The following is a 12598-nucleotide window of genomic DNA, read 5'->3' as shown; positions in this document are numbered from 1 at the left end:
TGTGTTCTCAACAATGTCCTACTGTCTTCCAATCTGGTCTTACCACTAAGGACATTACTGAACCAATAGCACGCCTGTATTACAGAGCACTTAAGATCCACAGTAACCTTCCAAAATGGTCTCATCATTGGAGTGCGCTTACACGCACAAATGCTTTGACTTGTCAGAACTACATAAACAGTCATGCTATTGCATTTTATTTTCATATTCAAAATAGCTCTTCACCGGCACTTACAGATCTTCTTCCGACACACAATATGAGACCACTACGCCTCACTAGGTCAGTCTCACCGGCACTTATTCCAGTTCCACCATACAAAAATAACTATGGTCAGAAGTCGTTTTTTTATATTTAGACTAAAATTTGGAATGACATTCCCTATCACATTCGAACATTATCGTCCTTCACATATTTCAAAAAGTCATGTTTCTTCTTAATAGTCATACTTGTACACACTAATTGTTCATGTACTGTTTTTAGTCTTGTTTTTCCATATTTTATGTTTTACTTGTTTGTATCTGTCTAGTCAATAATAATGTCTTGTATAAATGTGTTGAAATTGTGTTTATTGTTCTATGTTGCTGCAGAACAGGAACCTGCTGTAAACCAGTTTTTAAACTGAGCTAGGCCCGTTTACTGTAACTAAATTGTTGCTCTTAAATTTTCCTGTATAATAGATTAAATGAAATGAAATTAAATGAAATGAAATAATTTGTAGCACAGAGTAACTCATGATCTCCTTTTTTAATGTTACAACAAATTCACAACTTGTTTGACACAAACAGTGACAACTTGACTGCTGTTAGAGAATGTTTCCCAGATAATAAGCATCAGTTTTTCATGAGTGTCTGTAACGTTAACTTAGCCAACAGTTTTACAGCCTGTTCACTGACAACACCTGCTCAGAACAAGTAGTCTAGCCCTAGTCATATGTTCGGGGGGGGGGGAATGTCACTCTTGCCTGTCTTCAAAACTTGAGAGCCCTGTTAAAACATTCATACATCTACTAAATGAGAAGGTTTACAGGCCCAAATTGCGCAGTCAATTCTCATTCCTATACCTTGTAGAGTAAACTTTACATTTACTCTTATAAGCCTGTTGGTTAGAAAGGTTGTCAAAGCTAAAGTTTACTCTGCAACAAGCGCTGCGCTTTCACATCAGGAAGGCTTTTGCATTTAAAAACGCTTTTCATTAATTTTTGTCCAGTTAGTACAAGAATCATAACTTACAATGCCACAAACAGCTTAGCCGGTCCACACTTACAAAATAGCACTGTTTTATTGCATTGTATATGTGTTGTGCTGCTTTTATGGCTCCCAGGAATCAGAGCTTTGACTACTGGATTATCTATGCTTTTATGCATAAATTACATTTTTAGATATAGCTCATGATTTCACACTGTTACAATAGTATACCTATTTGTACCTCTTCAACAGCATTCTGCAATGCAATAAGCAAGTTACTAGTTTCACCTGACTGAATAAACACAATAAACAAGGCAAAACAAAACAGCGCAAAACACATGTCTGATCTACCAATTCTGCTCATTTATTTGAATTCACACTCTCTTACTGCCTTAATAACAAGTGATCCGAGTTCAAGTCCCTGCTCGAGGTCATTGCCAAATCATGTTTCTCTCTCTCCTCTCCCAATAGTTTGTCTAAACTTCATTGTCCTATCTAATGTATAATGCTAAAGGAGAGAGGCATCATCAGTTTTGCATTAAGGAATACTTAGACTTATGTGCTTAGAGCGATATATCTCGCTCATGTATATGATTCATGAACAGCACAATATCATTCATTTCTGCAGACTACAGAGGTATCATACAGTATGATTACAGTGTATAATGAGGGGATCACATATTTACATTTAATCATTTAGCAGACGCTTTTATCCAAAGCTACTTACAAATGAGAGCAATAGAAGCAATCAAGCCAACAATAGGGTATATGCAAGTGCTGTGACTAGTCCCAAGTTAGTCTAGCATAGTACACGTAGCAATTTTTGAATATATTTTTTTATTAGATATACTGTATAGAATAGTGTTAGTATTAATGGGTCAAGTGTTGGTGAAAAGATGCGTTTTCAGCCGTTTCTTGAAAATGGCTCAAGAAACTATTGTTTTCTGCAATATATGTGTTATGAAAACAGTTCACCACATGAAAATACTAACTGGAAAGAATTAAGCATAGAAATAATTTTAAAAAATTACAAGCATAGAAAAATACAATAGAATGAAGATATAAATTAAATAAACAGTGCTTTAGCCTATGTTTTTCAGGTAAGTCTAACAGTATTCAGATACATAAATTTAATAATCAAACGTAAACTAACACTGCATAGTCTTCACTGTATAAATCAAATACAATTAATCTTTGTTAAAACTACAAAATTGATTTTCTTTGAATTTTGTTGTTTGATTAACATTATATATATTATATATATAAAAAGAGAGGTATATTAGCCTGCTGTCACTTTAAGAGCTAATGCACGGATTCAATAATGATCTGTTTTCTTTCTCAATTGTTTACGTTCACATAAGCCATATGCGATTGTGTTTTTGAGGATGCTCGCCGAGACAGGCATTTTGACATCATTTTGCGCTAATGTCCCCATTCAAGCACAAATAGACGAGAAAGAGAACATTGCTTGAATGTTTAAACTGTAAGGACCTAAAGCATGTGCAATTGATAAACTTTCACTCTATGATGGTTGAACTTTGCAATAAATCCGAGAATCAGCATTTCGAACCATGGTGCCTGGTCCATACGGATCACGTATCAACTACTATCCACTTGACATCACACATCCTGCGATGTGACTATCGTGGATGCGCATATCGATATCGATGCTAAAACGATATATCCTGCAGCCCTATTGCTATGATTGCTAGAATTGTATCACTCATTATGAAACATTCATAATTCATAATGCTTTATGGCATAATGCTTCATGGCATACCAAACTTAAAGTACTTTTAAAATTAATTCAATAATAAATAATATAATAAAATATTTCATTTTGGTGGCGTAAAGATTCTTTCAGACTGTGGAAATACTTTTAAAAAAAGTACTTAGTTTAAAAAAAGCTTCTTTGTATAGTGTTCAACTTACAGTAATATGCACTGACACTCTTGAGATTGCCATTTTAGGCAGAAGAGAGGAGAGATGGAGATAATGAGAGTGAAGATGAGACCCAGGGTTCTCGTCCTCTACTAATCTACTGTGTGCAAATAAAGAGTCCATTACGGATCAATAAATGGAGGGTTAATAGAATGATGTGTAGATTAAAGAGCTGAAAGTTGAGGCACACAGGATCTGTGGTTTGAACTGGGTTTTCACACATCCACACACACTGAAACTAAAAACCTCTTTAGGCTGCTTTGATTGCTTTGAATGCACTTCAATCTTTTACTTTCCCTTTCATACTTTACCTTTTGTCCAAACACCTCACTATATATGTACTTTAAATAAATAAATATATATAGTGGATTTCAAGTGGATCTCAATCCTTGAAAACAAACACACACACACACACATCAATACAGGCCATGTTTGCATCCCTGCGTACTCAGACAAACATTTTTCCTATTCAGTTTAACCCCAATTATTACATTCAGGCTCTAAATATAACAAATGTTCTTCCAATGAACAATACAGGAGAATTCAAATTAATATAACTATTCCCATTTTCATTCACGTTAAATATCTTTATGAAACCAGAGATAATTATCAAAAACAGTTTTAATTTAATTTAATTTAATTTAAAATGCCAACCACTGGGTACAATTTGCAGGGAAAATTTCCTTTAATGTATTAGAGAGAGTATAAGAGAGTATATTCTAATATGAACATGATGTTTAAATCTAAAGTGACCATTCAACTTTTTTTCTGTCAAATATATAAAAACCACAGACACAAAGCATGAAACTAAAGGTTAAAGAATCAAACCCCATTTCACTCTCACACAATCATAGAATTCTTAGCTCATATATATGCATAGCAAACACCTGCCATTTGCATGTCATTAGTTAAACAGAGGGCAAATTCAGATCCATTTCTAAATCAGCTTTATATACAGTGACCTAATCCACCACATAATTTGCATAAAGCCACACAGACAACTAAATGTTGTCTATTTAGTCACATTGTTCCCCATATGTGTTTATAGGAACCAGGAAGGGAGTCATTTCTATTTAATTCAGAAATTCTGCAGCTTCACAAGAAGGATTTGTAAAACAACTTGTGCTCTAGAGAGGCTCAGGATGTGGATGAGAGGTTCAGAGGTGTAATGGAGCCAGGATGAATTGCTTATTAAAAACTGCTCTCGAAATTCCATTCTCAATTTCACTTTTCTCATGTAGCCTGAACCAGATTGAATATTAAATTGAGTCTCTCTCTCTGTCAAATGCAGCAGAGATGGTGCAAGAGAAAAGAGAGGACTTCGTACATCAGTGATCTTATAGCACGGCTTGCAGATCCCTGTTTATTAGAGTAACTCTAATACACCTTTCTTCTCGCTTTTTCTGACCACGTACACACTGCAGCTAAATACGCAGTCACTCTTCTTCTGAATGCTTAATCCCATTCTTTAAGTGACAACCACACTCTATATCCGCATTCACTCCTAAACAATAAGGTTCAATCAAATGTTACCACAAGTAATTACATGTTTCACGCCTTTCTAGACAGCAGTTGTACTAAAAATGGGCCAGGCTCTGGTCACTACTTTGTGCAAAACTGGTCAAAAACAACAAAATATGCAATATGCAATAATGAGATTCAATCATTGCAATTTTGGGAGTGACTCTTGAATTCCCACAGAAGGATAGTTTGAAGTGAATCGCCACATTGATTTATGCAATTTTCTCTGACTGGAGTAAAAGTCACTGTGAGTCTCACATTTTTGAGCAGTAAATTTAAGATGGGCAGTTGCAAGATTTACACCCACACAAATATGTCTCCCCGAGGCTGTGAGAAAACATTACATGGGATTCAGGCTGCACAGATACACAAACTGATCACTATAAAGAAAGACAGAGAGACATACAGTAAAGTAAGAAAAAAATATATATATTCCTATAGCTCAAAAAGTAGAGCATGGCACCAGCACCACCATGGATTAGGTAGGAACTGATTAAATGCGAATGATACCTTGGGATGTTAAAACTAAATGTGCATAACTGAAATTGATTATTATTATAAAACTGTGTATAATTAATAATTAAAAATATATAGTTGTAATTTAAAACTGATATAAAAAAAGACACAAAAATCACTGATATAAAAATTGCTGTAAATATATATATAAAAAAACAAGTGACATTTGTGTAATATATAAATATTTCGTGTTTTATATGCAACAGTTTATTTCCTTTTTTCCTAAAATTAAATAGCTTGGCCAATTCAGAAAACAAAGCTAGTTGTTGAGGCTGTTTTTCACCCACAGGATTGATTGTTTGAAGTGTAATAATGTCTTAAAACATGCTAAATAAGATACAGTATAAAATGAGTTCAAATGAACAGTTCTTTGTTCTCTACGGGAGTATTGAAGTGAGTATTGAGTCTTGATGGGGCTGTGCACGGGGTACAAGAAAGCATTTCATTATCATTTGTTATCTAGAATGCTTCCTCATTTGTGTCAATACAGACAATAACACCATTATGCATGTAGTGTGAATGTGTGTTTGTGTATGTGTAAGCCAAGAGTTGGCGTTACATCTGCAAACAGAGTCTGAGACTTCAAGCCATGGAACATGATGTACAAGCTCTCTTTTAAACACACAAACACAGTAACATGCCATCCCACTCAAAAACCTTCCATCAAAACCTCACGTATAAGAACAATCACATAAAAAACAACAGGTGAGGCTAAATTCTACCAGTGTGAGTTCTTGTAAAAAACCTTGCTCTCTCTTTCATTCTGCCTTCCTCAGTCTGTCCCATCCCTATCAATCTTTTACTTTGTCTCACACAGTCACATACAAATGCCCTTTGAACTATTTGTGATGGGCACCTGCAACACTAGCAAATCAGCATTCAACATGTCACTCTCCTCACACAGCACATGTCTGTTCTGAGTGCGCTACCCAGCATGCTTTGTGCAGGGAAGGGGAATAAGGGCTCCTCTGTCCACACAGGAAACAAGCATATGAAACATGCCAGCAGAGACCACACTAACCATTCAGAGAGTTGTACTGAATGATGCTGCAGAGGTGAAACGTGAACACTAAAACACCACTACAAATTTAAAGAGAGCGGGAGCACTCTGTATCATATCTGTATGATTAGCAGACTCATATTCATACAAATAACCAGATGCTGGCAAAATAAAAAACAGCATATCCACAGATGAAAAATGAGTCAGCTAAATGATCCTAATTGAATGCAATATTGAGAGTTAAAAACAAATGGGTGTTGTCGATTACTGCAGAAAATCATTTAGACATATCAAATCTGCAGAAGCTAAACATAAGAAAATGTTGTTGACTGTAGTGATCTTTTCTGATGGAATCTGCAGTAATTTGTCAGGATTGGTATGTTTTTGGAGTTTTGCAAAAATGAGGCACATTTTTCTTGAACACATAAAAAGTGCTCATCCTTATAGTTTTGTTCTTAAATTCTCCATTATCTGCAAAGAAAATAGCTGCTGAATAGTGATACCAAGATGGATGCCAGGTGAAATTAAAGGACTTTGGCTAAACACACGAGAGACGCACGGATTCTACAAATGCACTTCTGTACACAACTTTTTTATTAATCATAATACAGGGAGAACTGCAGCACCAAATCTTATAACCTACATTTTTTCACCAACACAAGCAAGTGTTTATAGTTCACAGCATTTTTGTCTGTATAAACATTAGCACAGAAGGCAAAGGCCACGTACTTTTGAAAGTGCACGTTCAAGGAGCCGCTTGTCTTCTCTACTGCACTTTGTTTCATTCAGGTCAATCCAAACTTGGGAACGTCTTTTATTAAGTTCAGAGAGGCACGTGTATCATTCTTATTCCATGCAGAATCTCCTTTCAGATCTCAACAGAGAAGTTTAGCTTAGAGAAACTTTTCTCTGCCTTTTTACATTTGAAGGTAAACAGGAACAGCAGAAGTTTTGTAACTCGGCAACTCCATTGATATTCACAGTACGATATTGTTGTGTACTGAATGACGCACAGCAAGAGAATTTAACTCGCACAGATTTGATTATATTAAACAGTGTTTTGAGGACACATAGTCACACACACACCATTTCATTTTCAGCCTCCCTTTCTTATCCCTTTCTCACACACACACACACACACACGCAACTATCGGTATTTAGGGCAGCCAACATCCCCTAGTAGGAAGCAATCCTCTCTGTGTGTGTGACATATAAGGCATATTTCTGGGGCACTCCACCCTGTTCCCACTGGGAAATGTACGCACACACACAGAACATGGGTGGTTGGTTTGCATTCAGGAGTGCAAAATTTAGCGAATGTGATATGAAACTCAAACAGAAACCGTGTCAAGTCAACCTTTCTATTAGGCACTTTTACTTCACTCTGTCCACAAATGACATCTCTCAGAGTTGATGGCCAATCATCAAGTCAAGCAATTCACAATGTTTAAATTCAATTTCAGTAGTGCACTTGGGATATTCGTGTGTATATATATATATATATATATATATATATATATATATATATATATATATATATATATATATATATATATATATATATATATAGAACTACTGTATAGTTGTAATCTAAAATATTAAACCCCCATTGCAAAGCAGGTTTATTGGCAACATTTACAGACTTTTAGCTGTTTGCAATTTACAAATCAAACAAAAGTAATTGAAATAGCACAACACAACAAAAGTTTCAAGTGGTTTCCCAAAATTCTGAAGTTGCAACTGAAAATGCAACTTTTAATGACTTCTGCAGTCTCAAAAGTATTCTACCCCTTCACAGCAAGCATCTTTTGTACTTAGTAGAACACCCCTTTGTTGTTATGACCTCCTGCAAACGAGATGTATAACCAGACACCAGCTTCTGGCAGCGTTTCTGAGGAATCTTAGCCCATTCCTCGTAAGCAATGGAGTCTAGTTCAGTGATATTCTTGGGTTGGCATGCTGCAACTGCTTTCTTCAAATCCCACCAGATTTGGGGTTTTCTTTAGGTCAGGTGACTGTGATGGCCATAATCTTCCAGAATTAGTTCTGCAACCAAGCCTTGGTGTAATTTGATTTGTAAGCCTTGGTATTCTTGGGATCATTGTCCTGTTGGAAGGTCCAATGACGCCCAAGCTTCGGCTTCCTCACTGACGGCATGAAGTTTTCTTCTAGGATTTCCAGATTTCAATGATAGATACTTCAAAGACCACCAAGTCTTGCTGCAGGTCTTTTGCAACAGAAATCTGATTGCAACCGCTGATAGCTTTCTTTTTCTGCCCTGTCAGGTAATGTAAATACTGTTCCTTTTAACTTTTAACATGCGAACTATGCTTCCAACAGTGTCTCTAGGAACATTTAGTGCCTTCACTATCTTATTGTATCCTGTTCCTTGTTTGTGAAGGGCGGTGATATCTTCTCTTAACTTTTTGGACCCTTCTTTTGACTTAACCATATTTCTAACATGCAGTCAAACGTGACACTCACCAAGCCAGTTCAGATATTTCATGTGTTCTAGCTCAAGCACATCTGGTGCAACTAATGAAGCCCTTGATTAGTTGCATCAGGTGTGCTTGCGACAACACCTGTTTTGCAGATTTGTGCTGCTGTGGGGGATTCTGTTCAGACGGCAGAAGTCACTAAAAGTTGAATTTTCAGTTGAATTTGGGGAAACCACTTGAATAATTTGTTGTGTTGAGCTATTCCAATTTTTTCAGTTTGATTTGTTCATTGCAAACAGCTAAAAGTCTGTAAATTTTTGCCAATAAACCTGATTTGCAATGAGGGTTTAATAATTTCGATTACAACTGTATATGTATGCTATACGAACACACTAGTATACACTACCATTCAAACATTTAGGGTCAACAAGATATTTTAATGTTTTTGAAAATATTTTTTTTACACTCATGAAGGCTTCATTTATTTGATGAAAAAACCCGTATACTCTAAACCCGTTAAAATTAACTGCTTTCTAATTGATTTTATAATGTAATTTATACCTGTGGATGCAAAATAAAATTTTCAGCATCTAAATTATTCTAATATTCTGAGTTGCTGCTAAAGAAGCATTTCGTCTTATTATTATCTATGATGAAAACAGTTGTTTGTGGAAACAAGGATATATTTTATCGGAATTTTTTTTTTTTTGATGAATAGAAAGTTCAAAAGAACAGAATCCTTGCTGAATAGAAGTATATTCATTTATTTCAAATAACAAACAAAAATCTTGCTGACCCCAAATGGTATTGTACAGCAACACACACCATCTTGTATACATGAATATTACCTCCAGGAAATTGTCATCTGCACAGATTCTTTAGATAAAGACCTTGCCTCTATATGCGTGTAATGAGAGAACAATTATGACTTGCAAAGGATTTAAATCTTCCAAAGACATTCGCAATTCACAACTAAAGATCATTAATGTTGCCATTTTGACGTATTTCAGAGAGGTGAGTTTATCACTGTGCCGATAAGAAAAAAGAGATGATGGTCAGCATATTTCTTCTGTCCAGACTCATCCATTCATCACACAGGTTATTTACTAGTGCAACTGGCCCATGCCCCACATATACAGAGAAGATGCAAGAACCAAAACAGATTGTAGCCTCTGCGCTTTGATTAACAGCGTTAGCCTTGGAGGAAGAGAGCTATGAGAATATATGGCAGTTGGCACACACTACATAACCTACTTCTACAACAGTCTGTGAATCTAAAAAACTTCAAAGGAAATAAGCTGGGTCACGCTTCACATTACAGTGTTCATGTTACGGTGTAATTTTATGTGTAAGTTGAGTATTATGAACATGATGAAACCAGTGTTGGTTTGTACACATGCTTGTTTTGTGGGTCATAAGGTGTAACAAAGTTGTGTTTGCCTTCTAAATCCAAAATTAGATAGTTAACATGAACGAAGACAAATATTTCTAGCATTTATTAATTTTAAATGTTCATTTCAACATTTACGAATACCTTAAAATCAAAAGTAGCCTATATCTGTTCATATTTAATGGACCTGAGATAACTAACGAAGATTAATAAATAAATTAACAAATATATTGCTCATTGTTAGTTAATGCATTAACTAATGTTAACTATAATGGGACCTTATTTTAAAATGTTACACTAAAAACATTGGTATTATCAGGACATTAAAAGGTCAAAACCTGTCGTGTTTATTTATTTTTATTTTTTTAAGAAACGCACATAAAACATAAATAATAAAGGGGGAAACAATCCATCCATTATTCATATTAAGGGGCAAACCACTTTTTCCACTGATTATTAATTTTAGAACCAAGCTAGTCCTGAATATCTGGATGAGACAAAAAGTTAAAAAGCATGCATAAATAAATACAAAAATAAAATGCTAAATAATTTTTTTAAATGTTAAAGCAATTTTATAAGATTGTGGAAATGGCTAACTTTATCATAAACAATTAATTTAGAAAAAAATATATAATCAATTTAGGCTATATTAAAAAAAATTATGTTTGTTGTGCTTCACTATTAAAAAACTATTTTTTAATACTATACGATATTATATTTTATAAATTTTTAATACCATTCCAAACCAACCTCATAACATGTGCCAAGCATAAGCAATCAATGTAAATTTAATCCGGAATAAAAATTACTCGGTAGGCTATGTCATCCCTGTAACAAGAACTCTGCAATAAAAAACGTTAATTGAGTACACGAATGAGCCAGCTGTTATCAAAACAAGTGCATTACCTATATGCACTGAGGCTGGATGATGAGGGTCAATGTAGATGTACACGGGTATCCTGGAGGCAGGTGCACTAGTGGGACAGGTGTGTTGCATCTCTGACGACACTTTCAGCGGCCCGCTGGGAAACACTTACAATGATCTAGTTCTTATGTTTCAGATTATTATGCAGCTTAAAACGGATTGAGTTGCTGTACAAGTTCACAACCTGCACAACAAGTTTGTCCGTTATGTGATTGAAATCAATGGCAGCGATTCCGCTCTTTCTCCAACACGTTATGGGCTTTTGTTCTGAAACTGTCCTTTTTCCTCAAACATAAAATAATTAACCTTTTAAAATGTGCTCACTAATCATAAAATATATTGAAAAGCTATTTTTAAACATTAACGACAGACGACGACCTTATTGCAAGCATCACAATATAGTAGGCTAACCTACAGGGAACCTCAAAATATAAATGCTTACCGTGCATATCGCGAAAGAGAAATACACAGTGTTATTTTGATTTCATACAAACAGCGCCAGGGTAACCGGAAATCTCCTTGGATAACGGGCGATGTGTGGTTTTGGTATCCAGGTGAAGGACCGGCTGTACCTGCTCACTGCAGAGCAGATCTCTGACTGACTGCGGCGTCGGTTCACTATCCACAAGTGATAGGGCTGACGTCACTCACAACAGCAGGGTGGGCGGAGCTTCGCGCGCTCGCTCTACAGCTTGCACAGATGTGCGCGAGGATTAGAGCGAGAGGCTTCGGATGAGCTCGGACAAAATGCCATGTCTCTAAAATAATGGGCCAAATTCACGCTGTGGATTATGCATATCTAGCAGAGAATTTGAATTGAAATTCACGTCTGGACATTAGAAGTCACTGATATGAAAATCTCTCCACACCTTTGTTGTATGTGGAGAGTTAAAATTGGACAGGTGCGAGATGTTCATTGAGGAGGTGTTTCAAAGACTGAATTTAGCTGGAAAACATACTAAGCCAGCCAGCCTATATTAGTCTGCTCGTCTCCCGGTACCTGATTTTAGTTAGGCTGTGGAATAATAAAAATGTCCAAAACCGTATTGAATAAATGAGTAAATATGTCCTCTTTCATAGACTTTAAAATAAATAACTGGGTCATTAACAGGCAGCTGTACTTAATCTAATTTAAGTTCCAGTTGCTCAATAAACATTAGGTGAAACCCATGTAGGAACTAATTACCAGTTTGCTGTTTTTAAAACGGCCCCTATCTTTTCTTATACATAAAAGCTTAGGGCCGGAGATAATTTTAAATGTTTTTAAAAGAAGTCTCTTATGCTTTAAGGCTGTCTTTATTTTTTTTAAATGTTTTTTTTTTAATATGATTATGAATCCTGTGATGGCAAAACTGGATTTTCAGCTGCCGTACGCTCCTTGAGAATTCATTATTTGGAGGTCAAGAAACCTTTCTTCTTATCAATGTTAAAAACATGTGGATTTTTTTCTGTATTATTTGATGAATAGAAAGGTCAAAAGAACAGAATTTGTTTGAAATGGAAAACTTTGGTAACTTTGTAAAAAAGTCTTTACTTTCAATTTAAAGGATTAGTTGAATGCATCCATGCTGAATTAGTGTTTAAGCAATCTTACTGACCCCAAACATTTTAACGTATAATTTATTATAACTTATATTCAGACTATGAGCAAATGCAAAATTAGACTACATGAAACAACTCTG

At 35.4% G+C, this 12598-nt stretch overlaps 1 protein-coding gene across 3 annotated transcripts in view; it reads right to left on the bottom strand.

The window, feature by feature from the left end:
• Window positions 1-11522, bottom strand: part of itsn2a (intersectin 2a) — a 52550-nt gene extending 41028 nt beyond the window's left edge. Inside the window, exon 1 of one of the 3 annotated variants that reach the window (XM_077220514.1) lies at window positions 11359-11522. The gene's annotated coding sequence lies outside the window, so the exon portion shown is untranslated. The remainder of the gene's footprint in view (window positions 1-11358) is intronic. The other 2 variants (XM_077220512.1, XM_077220513.1) reach the window with 2 other exon arrangements.
• Between the last annotated feature and the right edge of the window lie 1076 nt (window positions 11523-12598).

Source organism: Siphateles boraxobius, unplaced genomic scaffold, assembly GCF_051911475.1.
Source record: "Siphateles boraxobius isolate OS27281-9 unplaced genomic scaffold, OSU_SipBor_1 8, whole genome shotgun sequence".
NCBI classification, from domain to species: Eukaryota; Metazoa; Chordata; class Actinopteri; order Cypriniformes; family Leuciscidae; genus Siphateles; species Siphateles boraxobius.
Note: the sequence above shows the minus strand (reverse complement) of the source record. Positions and strands in the feature narration are given on the sequence as shown.